At 36.8% G+C, this 18,698-nt stretch overlaps 1 protein-coding gene across 6 annotated transcripts in view; it reads left to right on the top strand.

Moving 5' to 3' along the window:
• The window catches only part of PRTG (protogenin), a 142,614-nt gene that overhangs the window by 38,591 nt on the left and 85,325 nt on the right, over nt 1-18,698 (top strand). The window contains exon 3 of one of the 6 annotated variants that reach the window (XM_081510240.1): nt 9,883-9,935. The exons of the other annotated variants lie outside the window; for them this stretch is intronic. The gene's annotated coding sequence lies outside the window, so the exon portion shown is untranslated. The remainder of the gene's footprint in view (nt 1-9,882; nt 9,936-18,698) is intronic. 6 annotated transcript variants of the gene reach the window in all.

The raw sequence follows: 18,698 nt of genomic DNA on the forward strand, positions 1-18,698 counted from the left end.
AGGAATTAAAAATAAATCGATTTCATAGCCCCAGCAGTGATCACTTTGAAAATAATCCTGGCTAAGTGTATTTACTAATGTAGTCAACTCCAGTACTCTGTCACCAAATTAAAATGTTCTAGAAGCTATTGTCATAATTGCTTAGCAGTGATTGGCAGAACCATCAGTATCCCTTAAAAATTTTTTTTGTGTCCCTTTATTTGCACCGTGCATTCCTGCTCTGTTCCTTCTCGTTGTCTTTTTGCTTGTCATGGAATATTTTCCCCTGTATTTTCTCCGTTTTCCTCTTTCTCTTTCCTCTCTTTCTCACTAATTCCTTTGCCTCAGTTTTCTCTGCCATCTTACCCCACCTTTCTGCAGTTTTCTCTGCCATCTTACCCCACCTTTCTGCAGATACGCACACAGACTCCTATCAGCAAATTTGTGTTTGTGGGGAAGGAAACTTCTAAAGGGCTGCCTGTCATGGAATAGGGGCTGAAAACCGCTGCTTTAGTGACTTCTGAGCACTGGTATATGCCCCCAAACCATTCAAACGATGCCACTGATAGCCATCTCTTTGAAAGAAACTCAAGAGTTTCTATTAAGCTGTGTGGAAAATTTGCATTAGGCTATGAAGAATGCTCCCACACCAAGTTGGGGAATCCAGCTTTACGACTGGCTCTGAATGTAGTTTTTCCAGTAGTCATATGGAAGTGAGAATTGGACCCTTAAGAAGGCACTGAAGAATTGATGCTTTTGAACTGTGGTGCTGGAGGAGACTCTTGAGAGTCCCTTGGACTGCGAGGAAATCAAGTCAGTCAATCCTAAAGGAAATCAACCCCGAATACTCATTGGTATACTGATGCTGAAGCTCCAGTACTTTGGCCACCTGATGCGAAGAGCCAACTCATTGAAAAAGACCCTGATGCTGGGAAAGATTGAAGGCAAAAGAGAAGGGAGTAGCAGAGGATGAGATGCGTAGATAGCATCACTGACTTAATGGACGTGAGTTTGAACAAACTCCAGGAGATAGTGAAGGAGAGAGGAGCCTGGCATGCTGTAGTCTCTGGGGTCTCAAAGAGTCGGATACAACTTAGCAACTGAACAACAACATCTGAATGTAGTTATGTTTATATCACAGTCACGAGTCTGTTGGGGTATCTGTCCAGACCAGAGGACTGTGAGGGCTGAACGTGGGTAGCATCGTAATTTTTGTGTCACTATGAAAGATGCATTACATAGTCAAATGTAACTTTTAGTACATTTTTGCTACTGTTATTAAGAAAATCAGTTTTATTTTCTTTTTCAGCAGGATCATGTTTCTTTAAGTACAAAATCTTTTCTATGACATTCACTGCAAGCCATCAAAAAAAAAAAAAATTGTGTTGTCTAGCTCTCTCCACTGCCAATAACAGGCATTTAAAAGCAGATTTTTTATCAGTTAACTTTCCTTTACCTGAATGAATGTGACACTTGACAACAGATGAGATATGAGCTGTAAGTTTCTTTAACCCCATTTCTATCAACTATGGATTATTTTGATATGGCTTATTGAACACATTATAGGAGATTTCTGTATGACTGTGGTTCAGAATTCTGTGCTCTTATTCTTCTTAGCTTAAGGTTGCATATAATTTAGAAAAACAAATTCTGTAAGAGTATATGCTTTCTTCATTTAAAAACTGGTTTGTGAAGAGCAGATCCAGCCTTAATCTACCCTACCCAGGTAATCCAAAAGCTGTTAACAGGCCAGATAAGAATTTGAATTAAAGAAATTGTTTAGGGAGCATGGTTGCATAAATTTGATTTAAATCATTAGTTGTATATAGTTAATATATGGATATGATGCTTTTATCCTACAGAAAGTACATTCTTGGTGTTTGAGATAATATTAAATGTCTTATCACTGGGAGCCTTTGTATAGGTAAGGAAGCACTTCTTAAAAAATGTCAGCTCTACTGGGGTATAATTGACATAAATTGTAAGATATCTAGATATCTGAAGTGTATGTCACAGTGACTTGATATACATTATGAAAGAATTCCCTTCATCTAGTTACTTAGCAAATCCATCACCTCACATGTTTGTGCATGTGTGAAAACATTAAGTTCTACCCCCCTTAGCAAATTTTAGTTATACAATTTAGTGTTATTAACTATAGCTGCCATGTTCTCAATTAGACCTTCAGACCTTATTGTATAGCTGAGAGTTTGCACTCTTTCGCCAACCTCTCACATATCTCCCTTACACCCCAGGTCCTGACAAACATAGAAAAAGAGAGTAGAAATGTGGGAAGCATTTTTATGAAACAAGCATTCTCAAACATCAGAATCCAAAGCAACTACACTATAAAAAAACACATTTGCATTTGTGGCTACTCATAGTAAATTTCCCATATTGCTTTCAAATATGATCATGTATATATCTTTTACTTAAAATGTTTCAGTGGTGGGCTTCTGTGATGGCTCAGTGATAAAGAATCTGCCTGCCAATGCAGGAGACTCAGGAGACACAGGTTTGATCCCGGGTTGGGAAGATCCCCTGGAGAAGGAAATGGCAACCCACTGCAGTATTCTTGCTTGGAAAATTCTGTGGACAGAGGAGCCTGGTGGGCTACAGTCTGTGGAGTCACAAAGGAGTTGGACACGACTTAGCGACTAAAAAAACAAACCAGTATATGAAGAAAGTGGTTGACAACGTTAAAAAAAAAAGACGTTTCATTAGCTTCTCATTGCCTTCAAGATGCAACCCAAATGCTTAGAGCCTTGCTTCTCAAATTTTTAAAGCGCATATAAGTCACCTGAGTATCTTTAAAAAATGCTAATTGGCATTTGATAAGTCTGAGGTTCAGCTTGATATTCTGTATTTCAAATAAATTCTAAGGCTTTTCCAGAGACCACACTTAGAAGCAAAGCATTAGAACACTAATAGGCAAGGCTCTTCATTATCGCATCCCTGCCCACTTGGCAGCTGCACCCTTTACTACTCTGTCTCCACCCTACTTCACCCTCTGACTCTCCTACATGCCTTAAATTCCTGTTGCATGGAATTTTAATTCTGTGAATGCATTATGCTCTCTTGCTGCTCTGTGCCTTTGCCCACTCTCTACCCTTCACCAGGACTACTCTTGATCGTCTCTGGCTGCTTAGTAGTTCTTAAACCCTCAACTACACATGCCACCTCTTCTGAGAAGCCTTCCCTGATTCTCAAGCTTGATTTGATGGCAGGGGGATGTGAAAGCATCCTGTGGGTTGTACTTTTATGGAGGACTTTATCAGTTTAACGTTCTTAGGTTCTGAGTGTTCTTTTTTATTTTTATTTTTTTTGTTTTTCTCACTCTTTTTTTCATTTTCTTAAATAAATTATTTTTAAATGAAGGATAATTGCTTTACAGTATTGTGTTGGTTTCTGCCATACATCAAAATGAATCAACCATAGGTATACATATGTCTGCTCCCTGAGTCTCCCTCCCACTTCCCACCCATACCACCCTTCTAGGTTGTCACAGAGCCTGATTCTGAGTGTTCTTTAAAGAATGGCAAGTGATTCACTTGTAATAGACAAGTCTATTGGAGAATAATGTGAAATTAGAATAATGAATTGCACAATTAAATTGATGTTGCTAAAAAATAAGAAGAGGGAGAAAGAATTGCTGACAGAAGATCCTAAAAGTTCTCACTGATGATTTTGAGGATGATTCAGTCAACTGGAAGGTTGGGGAAGTATGTTTTTGCTATTACTTCTAGGAAGGTTTAAAGGAGAGCAAATTGGGGGAAGGGAAACCGCTTGTCTTCTGGGCATGAATGTCTGTTTCCTGTCAGGAGAATAGACTCACTAGGCCAGATTTGTGTTCCTTCTCTGAAGTGCCATGATGGACTTCTTGGGTGGACTCCTTATGTCTCTAGGGCTGCAGGTTGTGTGTAATTAAAAAAATAAAAAGCACCATTTGACTCATGTTTCTGCTGTTTACTAATTCTATGATCCTGAGCAAGTGGCTTAACTTCTTAGGATTTTGGCCTATAAGTAGAAGTAATATTATTTATCTGTTAAGGTTTTCATGAATATTAAATGAGTTGATATATATAAAATGTGTAGTAGATTAATCCTCTCATCTCTCCTTTTTAGTACTGGGTGGTCAAGCCAAAAAAAAGAAGGGATCTCTAGTATCGTTAAAAAACTCCAATGTATTATAGACAGGTAGCTTAGAACTCAAAGTCCACTATATGAATTCACTCTAACAAGATCACCTGATGTGTATGTATATCTATATTTTTTCTGTTATCAGCTATATAGGCTTGTCTTTAAAAGTTATTAGAAGATGAAAAAAATACCCAGACATTTCATAGTGATTGATGTCCAGTTTATGAATTGTTTCATACATAGACCAAAATAAATTATGATTATGCAAACTTTAATGAGTTGTATTAACACACATTTACTAAATATCCACTGTCAGGTTATTATGTGAAAAAGAAAGGAAAACCAGGTTTTTTATAATCTGAGAAAACAACATATAAAACAATAGTGGAAAAGAATATAGTAAAGTTTATCAACAAATAATTTAATATACTGCAGTTCTTGAATTGTTTAGAATGTCCTTTAAATAGTTATTTGGAAAAGCAAAAGTAATCCTAGTAGAAATATTTCTGCTTTAATTTTGGTGGATTTTGTGATTTTTCTCATTCTAAATTTGTACACGGATGAAGTTGCTAAATGACATGAATTTTGTTACAAAACCTCACTCCCTTAACGCTTTTTTGATCCTTTTGTTTCTCTGACTGCTTCAAAGTGTAAAATTGCATGGAATGTTCTTCCTGCACAGTTGAGCTATTAAGCAGAACTAATTCTTTATGGAATGACAACAAGGCGTAAGAAAGGCATCTCTTGGATTAGGCAATATAAGGCAATCACTTGGCAAACGCTGAAGGGGAAGTAGTCTTGGAGAAGACAAAGCAACAGCACTTTTTCTCTTCCCCCTGAATTCATAGGAACCACACAAGTTGAACAGCTTTGAAGCTGGTTAATGTGGCTTACTATGCATGTTTTTTCTGTGCCATTTCCTGCTTGTTTTTGCCAGCAGAGGGGCCGAGAATAATCACTTGATAAATGCATTAGCATGTCTCATACACTTCTGTGACCACACACTGTTGCTGGGAAGACAGATAATTTGAGAAGAGGAAAATCCCAGTTGGGAATGTCTTTCAAAGTGAAATCAGATTTTACTCCCAAACTAACAGGATCCTGTCTAGATTATGAGAGTACCATATGGAGACTGATTATTTAAAACAAAATTTTTAACTCAGGATTAAGTAACAGTTGGGAAAGATGAAAAGCAAAGTGAACTGTGGTTTATTTTCATTTTATCAGCTTTAGAATGGAAGACAGGAATGGTATTAATTTTTTGATGTTTTAACAATTATAGAAAGCTGTTTTTATTTCCTTGGATGTTTCCTGTTGGCAGTGAAGGTCTTCCCGGGTGGCACAGTGGTAAAGAATCCGCCTGCCAGTGCAGGTGACACAGGAGACGTGGGTTCGATCCCTGGGTTGGGCAGATCCCCTGGAGAAGGAAATGACAACCCACTCCAATATTCTTGCCTGGGAAATCCCATGGACAGAGGAGCCTGGTGGGCTATAGTCCATGGGGTCGCAAAGAGTCAGACATGACTGAAGAGCTGAGTATGTGTGTTCCTGTTTATTTGCTGAGGTGTGTGATTTTTCCTTCTTCCTAATCTGTTCCTTAAATTCCTGCCAAGAGAGACCGTTTTTCTTATAGCATCACATTTCCATATCTGCTTCTGGTGCTCTTTATGATTTGGCCCTCAGAAGCCACTCCAGTGACCTGCTATTCTCTACTTACTGCTGATCTCTGTAGGAGGGAACAGCATCAATGCAGCAGAATGTAAGTGAAGGTGCTGCTGAAGAGAGCTAACTGTATGTTAGCTGTAGGTGAGGCTGTTGAAAGCATTAGTAACTTCAGCATTGAAAATCTCCCTTCAGATCACTCTTTTCACCTCTGCTTTAGGAGAGTGTAAGTGCAAATGTGGTACAGATGCATGTGTAAAACAGTGCACCTTTATTTTAGCATGCACTGGGGCAGTTTAATCCTGAATGTGATGTGCAGGTCTCAGATATATAGCAGTCTTTTTAAAATTAACTTTTATTGGAGTATAGTTGTTTTACAGTGTTGTGTTTCTACTGTGCAGCAAAATGAATCAGCTGTACATATACATGTATCCCCTCCCTTTTGGACTTCTTTACCATTCAGGTCACCACAGTGAATTAAGTAGAATTCCCTATGCTAGAATTAGTTATCTATTTTATACAAGAATTCCAAAAACCCAGTAGCTAATCTAGAAAATCTGTTTCTCATATGAGATACCTTGAATCAAACCATTTGGTTCTAGGACCAAATTCTAAATAATTTCAAGCCTGGCCTGATGGAACCTGAGACAGGTGAATATTATGAAACTCCTTAAGTTGGGCTCAGAATGCCAGGGTTCCTAGAGCTGACCAGTGTCTGCAGGATATGCTGGGTCAGCAGCCTGTGTAAAAGGTCTGTGCAGACTTTGCAGCCATGCAGTGTGCTTCTGGCATCAAGAGGCAGGGAACTGAGCTGGGCTACTCAGGAAAGACTGGTTGTTCAGATGTTTGCCTCTGTGTGTTGCCTCAGTGACTCCCCACTCTTCTAGCCTCTCTGCAGAGGTGTTACTGATTTTGCACCGCTTCACTACATGAAGGGATAGGAGGACTGTAGGTTCCCTACTCCTCCTGTTCCTCAGGAACATACATACATTTGTAGTTATATCTATATGTCTCATGTGTGGTATTCTAAAGAAAATGTAAACTTAGATTCATCGCCTTATACTCCTGCAGATTATTATTGTGTGCATACTATAATGTGTGCACTCCAGATGCAGTGACTGAACTGAATGTATATGCACCCCAGGACATATTTTATTCATGTGTTTATTAGATATCTATAAAGGGCCTTTTGTATCTATGGTGTTAATGCCAGGAACATAAAGATGAAAAGACAGGTTTTGTCCTGTGAGTAGAAGCAGAAAGTAGAGCTTATAGAACAGTGGAATGGGGTGGGAGGTAGGTTCAAGAGGGAAGGGACATATGTATACCTATGCTGATTCATGTTGCTACATGGCAGAAACCAACACAACGTAGTAAAGTAACTATCCTCCAATTAAAAATAATTAAAAAAAAAAACAACATTGAGACAAACAGTATACTCCAAACTCCTGGGAGTATATAAGAGTTCTGTAGTTTTATTTGGGAGTATCAGGTGTATCCTCACAGAAGAAATGAAGATGGTTTGCAGGAATCAGCAGACCACACATAAATTAAAATTTATGCATGCTGTCAACTTAATTTATAGTTCTTTGTTAAGAGTTATTTGGAAATTAACAAAAGTCTTTCTGCTTTGTAAGGAATACAGTCTTTTTGAAACTTATTTTTTAATTTACATACAGTGAAACTTAGTGATTTGGGTCCACAGTTCTATGAGTTTTAACATACGCAGAGTTATGTAACCTTCACTATGATCAGGATATAGAATAATCACCCAAACCTTCTCTCATGCTGCCTATGTAGCCATAGCCTTCCCTCCACACATTCTCCAATACATCATATAAATGAGATTATACATTATGTAGCCTTTTGGGTCTTGCTTCTTCCACTTAGCATGATCTGCTGAAATTTGTCTATATTGTTGAGTGTTTCAGTAGTTCTTTCCTTTTTATTGCTGAGTACTGTTCCATAGTATAAATTTACTATCGTTTATCCATTCACCAGTTGAAGGACATTTCAGTTGTTTATATTTTGGGCAATTACAGATACAGCTTTGATAAATTTTCTTGTACAGGTTTTCCTAAACAGAAGTTTTCATTTCTCTTGAGACTGAGCAAGTGTACTTTGTTTATTTGCTGAGGTGTGTGATTTTTTCCTTCTTCCTAATCTCTTCCTTAAATTCCTACTAAGCCAGACCGTTTTCTCTTATAGCATCCAATTTCCACATCTACTTCTGGTGTTCATTTAAGGTGACAATGCAGTTGGTATGTATTTAATTTTATCAGAAATTGCTAAGTTATTTTCCAAAGTGACTGTACCAGTTTGCATTCCTACCAGCAAGTTATGAAGTTCCAGGTACCCCACATGCTCCTCAGCACTTGGTATTGTCAGTTTTTTTACTTGAGTCACACTGATAGGTGTGTAGTGATAGCTCACTGTAGTTTTAAATAGCATTTCCTTATGATTGTTACTAACGAAGTTGATCATCTTTATATGTGTTTGGTTTCCATCCTTGGATCTTGTTTGGTAAAGTATGTGTTCAAATCTTTTGCCAAATTTTTTGTTGGTTTTCTAACTATTGAATTCTGAGATTTTTTAATGTATTATGGATACAAATCCTCCCTCAGATATGTGATTTGCAAATTTTCTTCCAGTTGATGGTTTGCCTTTTCCTTCTCTTAAGTTTATTTTTTCAAGAGCAGAATCTTTTTTGTTTTGATGGAAGTCTAATTTATCAATGTTTTTCCTTTATGGATTGTGTTTTTTATGTCATATCTAAGAACTCTTTGCATAACATAGATCACAAAGACTTGTCTGTTTTCTTCTAAAAGTTTTACTGTTTTGTGTTTCACATTTAGTTCTATGACCCATTTTTATATAAGGTGTAGGTCAAGATGCTTTTTAATGTTACAGGCACTGTGCTAAGCACTTTACACTCATTATCTTATGAATTCATAGCTCTTTTAAAAATCCTATTTTATGTAACAAAATATGTTTATGAAGAATAAGTAGGGAACTTCTTGGTGGTCCAGTGGTTAGGGCTTGGGTGCTTTCACTGCTGTGGGGCCAGGCTCAATCCCTGTGCAGGGTTATGCAGTAGGGAGTGATGTAGCCAAAATTATGGTAATCTTCTCAAGGACATAAGAGGCAGAGTTTTTTGTTGTAAATAAGGAGTGAATGGTGATGTGGTTCACTGAGTTTACTTAATGGTTTCTTTAAGTAACTGTTACTGAGTGCCTGTTGTACACAGGCCACCATTCTAGCAATCTACAGACAAGTAAGACATGTCTCTAAACTTCAAGTCATTTATAGTTTTGGTTAAAAGTGTCTGGGAACTTGAATAAATTGGAAAGGTAGAGAATTTCTGAAACTAGTTACTAGTATGAGTTAAGAAGAGAATTGTTGAATACCACTGAGTGGCAACATGAAGAGCTTTGTGTCACTCTTTCCAGCCAAAGAAATTAAGTTTGGGGACTGCCAAATCTGGCATTTGGCAGGATAGGGTTGATAAAATATCAAAGAAGCAAATTCTCAGATGTTATTAAAGGTGTCTTTCAATATGGATACAGTAGGAATAGACTGAAAAATAATGTAGTCTGTGGGAAATTTGCATATAGGATCTATTTCTGAAAGGTCCTGGTTCCTAACTTTGTTACAAAGTTTCTAGCCTTCATTTTGTTTATACTTCTGTGGACACATTTTGATCCAGATATTTCCTTTGAAAAGCAAATATATACCACTTAGCAACTGGATTTTAGAATTACCACATTCAAGCAGGATACTAAATTCAGTAGAAGTTGGGTAATAAGCCACTTATAAAATAGCTGTTTCATACTCAGTATAGATTTTCAAAACAAAGTCAATGCCCAAGATGTCATGATTGTGTTACATTATTTTTATTAAACAGATAAATATTTTTCTGTAAAATAACTTTTAAAGAAGTTTAAATAGCTACTTGTCTAGTCTTAAGGCTATAATAAATTTTCAGCTTCTGTTTGAAACCTGTACCTTGGTTGATTTTTTTTTTTACCTCAGTAGGTAAAGCATCAGTTACCCTGGTTTGATGAAATGCTGGATCAGGTCTCTTGTTTACTTCCTTTTCAGTTGCAGGTCAGTCTTCAAGGTTTGAAGACTTAAAGTGAATTGAACCTGTTGAGGTAAGAAGTTACAACTGTGTTTTGATTAGTAAATCCTGGAGTAGACAAATGCATGATTTGAATGATCAGCGTCATAGAAATAAACTTTAAGCTAAACTTTATATACATGAAATTCTGTAACTGACTCTGGAATTGTGGACATTTGAGAGTCTGAGATAGAAATCTCCCTGTTTCCTTGATGAGCTAGTTATAGAATTCTACAGAGTTGGGCCGGCTCGTGCAGGTACAAAGAGAGCACTGCTGAGAGCCGGGGTTCCTTGAAGTCTCAGGAACTGTCTGGGGTTTGGCAGGCCAGAGCTGTCCCTCTGTCCCACTCCGGAATACAGCCACAGCCATTTCCCACACAGAGTCAGAGGCTTGTGGGTCTCCCCTGAACTTCCTTGCCCTTGCAGTAGCAGTGGGGCCCTGGTTGATCTGAATGATTGTCACTGTACTGGATGGACTGGTGAACTATTGAATTACTTCCATCTTTTGACCACACTAGGAAATTGTCCATGGAGTTGAGATATTTACTGCGGTAATTTCTGGTCTTACATACTTAAGAGATAAAGCCCTGAGCCTTTGGAGTGGGAGCTCTGACTCCAAGACTCTAGACTATCAGAGAACTAACTCTTGGGAGTATCAAATAGTGAGAACTCATACAAAGGAAAGCACTCGAATACAAGACCCAGCAACACCCAAACACCTGTAGCACCCAGTGCAGGACACCTCATCTAAACAATAAACAAAACAAAAATACAAACCCAATCATCAGCAGACAGGATTACCACCTCACTCAGCCTTGCCCATCAGAGGAAAAACAAACAAACAAAAACTCAGCACAAATCTCACCCTGTAAGAAGCTTACACAAACCACTGGACCAATATTAGGAGGGCAGAAACCAAAAAGAAGAAAGAATTCAACGTTGAAGCCTGGTAAAAGGAGAACTCAAACACAATAAGTTAAAAAAATAATAATAATGAAAAGGCAGAGAAATACTACACAAATGAAGGAACAAACTAGAAACACAGAAGTCCAAATAAATGAAGAAGAAATAGGCAAACTACCTGAAAAAGAATTCAGAATAATGATAGTAAAGATGATCAAAAACCTTGAAAGCAAAATGGAGACAATGCAAGAATCAATGAACAAATACCTAAAAGAATTAAAGGATAAACACACAGAGACAAACAGCACAACTACTGAAATTAAAAATACTCTAGAAGGAATCAACAGCAGAATATTTGAAGCAGAACAATTCAGTGAGCTGAAGGATAAAATGGTGGAAATAACTTTTGAAGAGCAGAATAAAGTAAAAATAATGAAAAGAACTGAGGATAGTCTCAGAGACCTCTGGGATCATATCAAATTCACCAACATTCGAATTATAGGGGTCTCAGAAGAAGAAGAGAAAGAGTATGAGAAAATTTTTGAAGAGATTAGAGTTGAAATTTCCCCAACATGGAAAAGAAAATAGTCAGTCAAGTCCAAGAGGCACAAAGAGTCCCATACAGGATAAACCCAAGGAGAAACATGCCAAGACACATACTAATCAAACTAACAAAGACTAAACACAAAAAGAATATTAAAAGCAGCAAGGGAGAAGCAACAGGTAACATACAAGGGAAACCCCATACGCTTAACAGCTGATCTTTCAGCAGAAACTCTGCAGGCCAGAAGGGAATGGCAGGATATATTTAAAGTACTGAAAGGGAAAAATCTACAAGCAAGATTACTGTACCCGGCAAGGATCTCACTCAAAATTGATGGAGACATAAAAAGCTTTTCAAAAAAGCAAAAGTTTAGAGAATTCAGTACCACCAAACCAACTTTACAACAAATGTTAAACAGACTTATATAGTCCAGAAATACAAGAGAAGAAAAAAGATCTACAAATTCAACCCCAAACAATTAAGAAAATGGCAATGGGAACATATGTATCCATAATTTAAATGTAAGTGAATAAATGCTCAACCAAGAGACACAGACTGGCTGAATGGATACAAAAGCAAGACCTGTATATATGCTGTCTACAAGAAACCCACTTCAGACCTCAAGACACATATAGACTGAAAGTGAGAGGATGGAAAAATATATTCCATGCAAATGGAAAGCAAAAGAAAGCTGGAGTAGCAGTCCTTATATCAGACAAAATAGACCTTAAAGTAAAGAAGTTTACAAGAGATGAGGAAGGATACTACATAAAGATCAAGGGATCAATCCAAGAGGAAGGCATAACAATTGTAAATATTTATGCACCCAACCCAGGAGCACCTCAATACCTAAGACAAACACTAACAGAATAAAAGGAGAAATTGACAGTAGCACACTAGTAGTAGGAGGCTTTAACACCCCATTCACACCAATGAACAAATCATTAAAACAGAAAATTAATAAGGAAACAAAGTCTTAAATGATACATTAGATGAGATGGATCTCATTGATATCTTCAGGACATTCCATCCAAATGCAGAAGAATACACCTTCTTCTCAAGTGCACATGAACATTCTCCAGGATAGACCACATCTTCGGTCACAAATCAAACCTCAGTAAATTTAAGAAAATTGAAAGCATATCAAGCATCTTCTCTGACCACAACACTATGAGACTAGATATCAATTACAAGAAAAAAACTGTAAGAAACACAAACACATGGACATTAAACAACACGTTTCTAAATAACCAACAAGTTACTGAAGAGATCAAAAGGGAAATCAAAAAAATTCTAGAAACAAATGACAATGAAAACACGACAACTCAAAACCTATGGGATGCAGCAAAAGCAGTCCTAAGAGGGAAATGTATAGCAATACAATCCTACCTCAAGAAACAAGAAAAACATTGAATAGACAACCTAACTTTACATCTCTGGAAAAAGAAGAACAAAAAAACCCCCAAAATTAGTAGAAGGAAAGAAACATAAAGATCCGAGCAGAAATAAATGAAAAAGAAATGAAAGAAACAATAGTAAAGATTAATAAAACTAAAAGCTGGTTCTTTGAGAAGATAAAATTGACAAACCTTTAGCTGTACTCATCAAGAAAAAAAGAAGAATCAAATAAACAAAATTAGAAATGAAAAAGGAAAGTTTACAACAGACAATGAAGAAATACAAAGGATTATGAGACTATTATGAACAACTATATGGCAATAAAATGGATAACCTGGATGAAATGGACAGGTTCTTAGAAAAGTTCAATCTTCCAAGACTGAACCAGGAAGAAATAGAAATTATGAACAACCCAATTACAAGCACTGAAATTGAAGCTGTGATCAAAAATCTCCCAAAAAACAAAAGCCCAGGACCAGATGGCTTCACAGGAGAATTCTATCAAACATTTAAAGAAGAGCCAATGCCTATCCTTCTAAAACTCTTTCAAAAAATTGTAGAGGAAGGAACACTTCCAAACTCATCCTACAAGGCCATCATCACCCTGATACCAAAACCAGACAAAGACAACACAAAAAAAACTACAGACCAATATCATTGATGAACATAGATGCAAAAATCCTCAGCAAAATTTTAGCAAACAGAAGTCAGCAACACACCAAAAAGCTCATATACCACGATCAAGTTGGGTTTATTCCAGGAATGCAAAGATTCTTCAATATACACAAGTCAATCAATGTGGTACACCATATTAACAAATTGCAAGATAAAAACCATATGATATTCTAAATAGATGCAGAAAAAGCCTTTGACAAAATTCAGCACCCATTTATGATTAAAACTCTTCAAAAAATGGGCATAGAAGGAACCTATCTCAACATAATAAAGGCCATATGAGATAAGCTTACAGCAAGCATTATTCTCAATAGTGAAAAGCTGAAAACAGTCCCCCTATGATCAGGAAGAAGACAAGGGTGTCCACTTTCACCACTACTATTCAACATAGTTCTGGAAGTCCTAGCTATAGCAATCAGAGAAGAAAAAGAAATGAAAGGAATCCAGAATGGAAAAGAAGTAAAGCTCTCACTGTTTGCAGATGATGTGATACTGTACATAGAAAGCCCTAAAGATAGTATCAGAAAGTTACTAGAGATAATCAGTGAGTTTAGCAAGGATGCAAAATACAAAATCAATACACAGAAATCACTTGCATTTCTATATACTAACAATGAAAAATCAGAAAGAGAAATTAAGGAATCAATTCCATTCACCATTGCAATAAAAAGAATTAAATATCTAGGAATAACCTTACCTAAGGAGACAAAAGAACTGAACACAGAAAGTTATAAGACACTGATGAAAGAAATCAAAGGTGACATAAACAGATGGAGAGAGATTCCATGTTCCTGGGTAGGAAGAATCAATGTTGTGAAAATGACTATACTACCAAGTACAATCTACAGATTCAGTGTGACCTCTATCAAATTACCAACGGCATTTTTCATAGAACTAGAACGAAAAATTTTACAATTCATATGGAAACACAAAAGACCTGTAATAGCCAAAGCAGTCTTGAGAAAGAAGAATGGAGCTGGAGGAATCAACCTTCCTGACTTCTGATTATACTACAAAGCTGTAGTCATCAAGACGGTATGGTACTGGCACAAAAACAGAAATATAGACCAACGGAACAAGATAGAAAGCCCAGAAATAAACCCACGCACCTATGGGTACCTTATTTCTTTATTTTATTTTATTTTATTTTTTTTAATAAATTTATTTATTTTAGTTTGGGGCTAATTACTTTACAATATTGTAATAGTTTTTGCCATACATTGACATAAATCAGCCATGAGTTTACATATGTTCCCCTTCCTGGACCCCCCACCCATCTCCCTCCCCATCCCATCCCTCTGGGTCATCCCATTGCCCCGGCCCTGAGCCTTTGTCTCATGCATCGAACATGGAATGGTGTTCTGTTTCACATATGATAATATACATATTTCAATGCTATTTTCCCAGAACGTCCCACCCTCACCTTCTCCCTCAGAGTCCATAAAATTGTTCTATGCATCTGTGTCTCTTATTCTGTCTCGCATATAGGGTTATCGTTACCATCTTTCAAATTCCATATATATGCATTAGTATACTGTATTGTTGTTTTTCTTTCTGGCTTACTTCACTCTGTATAATGGGCTCCAGTTTCATCCATCTCAGTAGAACCGATTCAAATGTATTTTTTTTAATGGCTGAGTAATATTCCATTGTGTATATGTACCACAGCTTCCTTATCCATTCGTCTGCTGATGGACATCTAGGTTGCTTCCATGTCCTGGCTATTGTAAACAGTGCTGCGATGAACATTGGGGTACACGCGTCTCTTTCAATTCTGGTTTCTTCGGTGTGTATGCCCAGCAGTGGGATTGCTGGATCATATGGCAGTTCTATTCCCAGTTTTTTAAGGAATCTCCACACTGTTCTCCACAGTGGCTGTACTAGTTTGCATTCCCACCAACAGTGTAAGAGGGTTCCCTTTTCTCCACACCCTCTCCAGCATTTATTGCTTGTAGACTTTTGGATAGCAGCCATTCTGACTGGTGTGAAATGATACCTCATTGTGGTTTTGATTTGCATTTCTCTAATAATGAGCGATGTTGAGCATCTTTTCATGTGTTTGTTAGCCATCTGTATGTCTTCTTTGGAGAAATGTCTGTTTAGTTCTTTGGCCCATTTTTTGATTGGGTCGTTTATTTTTCTGGAATTCAGCTGCAGAAGTTGCTTGTATATTTTTGAGATTAATTGTTTGTCTGTTGCTTCGTTTGCTATTATTTTCTCCCATTCTGAAGGCTGTCTTTTCACCTTGCTTATAGTTTCCTTTGTTGTACAAAAGCTTTTAATTTTAATTAGGTCCCATTTGTTTATTTTTGCTTTTATTTCCAATATTCTGGGAGGTGGGTCATGGAGGATCCTGCTGTGATTTATGTCAGAGAGTGTTTTGCCTATGTTTTCCTCTAGGAGTTTTATAGTTTCTGGTATTATGTTTAGATCTTTAATCCATTTTGAGTTTATTTTTGTGTATGGTCTTAGGAAGTGTTCTAGTTTCATTCTTTTACAAGTGGTTGACCAGTTTTCCCAGCACCACTTGTTAAAGAGATTGTCTTTTCTCCATTGTATATTCTTGCCTCCTTTGTCGAAGATAAGGTGTCCATAGGTGTGTGGGTTTATCTCTGGGCTTTCTATTTTGTTCCATTGATCTATATTTCTATCTTTGTGCCAGTACCATGCTGTCTTGATGACTGTGGCTTTGTGGTAGAGCCTGAAGTCAGGCAGGTTGATTCCTCCAGTTCCATTCTTCTTCCTCAAGATTGCTTTGGCTATTCGAGGTTTCTTATATTTCCATACAAATTGTGAGATGATTTGTTCTAGTTCTGTGAAAAATACCATTGGTAGCTTGATAGGGATTGCATTGAATCTATAGATTGCTTTGGGTAGTATACTCATTTTCACTATATTAATTCTTCCAATCCATGAACACGGTATATTTCTCCATCTGTTTGTGTCCTCTTTGATTTCTTTCATCAGTGTTTTATAGTTCTCTATATAGAAGTCTTTTGTTTCTTTAGGTAGATATATTCCTAAGTATTTTATTCTTTTTGTTGCAATGGTGAATGGTATTGTTCCCTTAATTTCTCTTTCTGTTTTCTCATTATTGGAGTATAGGAATGCAAGGGATTTCTGTGTGTTAATTTTATATCCTGCAACTTTACTATATTCATTGATTAACTCTAGTAATTTTCTAGTAGAGTCTTTAGGGTTTTCTTTGTAGAGGATCATGTCATCTGCAAACAGTGAGAGTTTTACTTCTTCTTTTCCTATCTGTATTCCTTTTATTTCTTTTTCAGCTCTGATTGCTGTGGCCAAAACTTCCAAAACTATGTTGAATAGTAGTGGTGAATGTGGGCATCCTTGCCTTGTTCCTGACTTTAGGGGAAATGCTTTCAATTTTTCACCATTGAGGATAATGTTTGCTGTGGGTTTGTCATATATAGATTTTATTATGTTGAGGTATGTTCCTTCTATTCCTGCTTTCTGGAGGGTTTTTATCATAAATGGATGCTGAATTTTGTCAAAGGCTTTTTCTGCATCTATTGAGATAACCATATGGTTTTTTTCTTTCAATTTGTTAATGTGGTGTATTACATTGATTGATTTGCGGATGTTAAAAAAACCTTGCATTCCTGGGATAAAGCCCACTTGGTCATGATGTATGATCTTTTTAATATGATGTTGGATTCTGTTTGCTAGAATTTTATTAAGGATTTTTGCATCTATGTTCATCAGTGATATTGGCCTGTAGTTTTCCTTTTTTGTGACATCTTTGTCTGGTTTTGGAATTAGGGTGATGGTGGCCTCATAGAATGAGTTTGGAAGTTTACCATCTTCTGCAATTTTCTGGAAGAGTTTGAGTAGGATAGGTGTTAGCTCTTCTCTAAATTTTTGGTAGAATTCCGCTGTGAAGCCGTCTGGTCCTGGGCTTTTGTTTGCTGGAAGATTTCTGATTACAGTTTCGATTTGCGTGCTTGTGATGGGTCTGTTAAGATCTTCTATTTCTTCCTGGTTCAGTTTTGGAAAGTTATACTTTTCTAAGAATTTGTCCATTTCTTCCAAGTTGTCCATTTTATTGGCATATAGCTGTTGGTAGTAGTCTCTTATGATCCTTTGTATTTCTGTGGAGTCTGTTGTGATCTCTCCATTTTCATTTCTAATTTTGTTGATCTGATTCTTCTCCTTTTGTTTCTTGATGAGTCTGGCTAATGGCTTGTCAATTTTGTTTATCTTCTCGAAAAACCAGCTTTTAGTTTTGTTGATTTTTGCTATGGTCTCTTTTGTTTCTTTTGCATTTATTTCTGCCCTAATTTTTAAGATTTCTTTCCTTCTACTGACCCTGGGGTTCTTCATTTCTTCCTTCTCTAGTTGCTTTAGGTGTAGAGTTAGTTGATTTATTTGATTTTTTTCTTGTTTCTTGAGGTACGCCTGTATTGCTATGAACCTTCCCCTTAGTATTGCTTTTACAGTGTCCCATAGGTTTTGGGTTGTCGTGTTTTCATTTTCATTCGTTTCTATGCATAATTTGATTTCTTTTTTGATTTCTTCTGTGATTTGTTGGTTATTCAGAAGCGTGTTGTTTAGCCTCCATATGTTGGAATTTTTAATAGTTTTTTTCCTGTAATTGAGGTCTAATCTTACTGCATTGTGGTCAGAGAAGATGGCTGGGATGATTTCAATTTTTTTGAATTTACCAAGGCTAGATTTATGGCCCAGGATGTGATCTATCCTGGAGAAAGTTCCATGTGCACTTGAGAAAAAGGTAAAATTGATTGTTTTGGGGTGGAAAGTCCTGTAAATATCAATTAAATCTAATTTGTCTATTGTATCATTTAAAGTTTGTGTTTCCTTGTTAATTTTCTGTTTAGTTGATCTATCCATATGCGTGAGTGGAGTATTAAAGTCCCCCACTATTATTGTGTTATTGTTAATTTCCCCTTTCATACTTGTTAGTATTTGCCTTATATATTGTGGTGCTCCTACGTTGGGTGCATATATATTTATGATTGTTACGTCTTCTTCTTGGATTGATCCTTTGATCTTTATGTAGTGTCCTTCTTTGTCCCTTTTCACATCCTTTATTTTAAAGTCTATTTTATCTGAAATGAGTATTGCGACTCCTGCTTTCTTTTGGTCTCCGTTTGCATGAAATATGTTTTTCCATCCCTTCACTTTCAGCCTGTGTGTGTCCCTAGTTTTGAGGTGGGTCTCTTGTAGACAGCATATATAGGGGTCTTGTTTTTGTATCCATTCAGCCAGCCTTTGTCTTTTGGTTGGGGCATTCAA

This window comes from Giraffa tippelskirchi, chromosome 7 (assembly GCF_054371585.1).
Source record: "Giraffa tippelskirchi isolate mGirTip1 chromosome 7, T2T-mGirTip1v1.2.pri, whole genome shotgun sequence".
Lineage (NCBI taxonomy): Eukaryota > Metazoa > Chordata > Mammalia > Artiodactyla > Giraffidae > Giraffa > Giraffa tippelskirchi.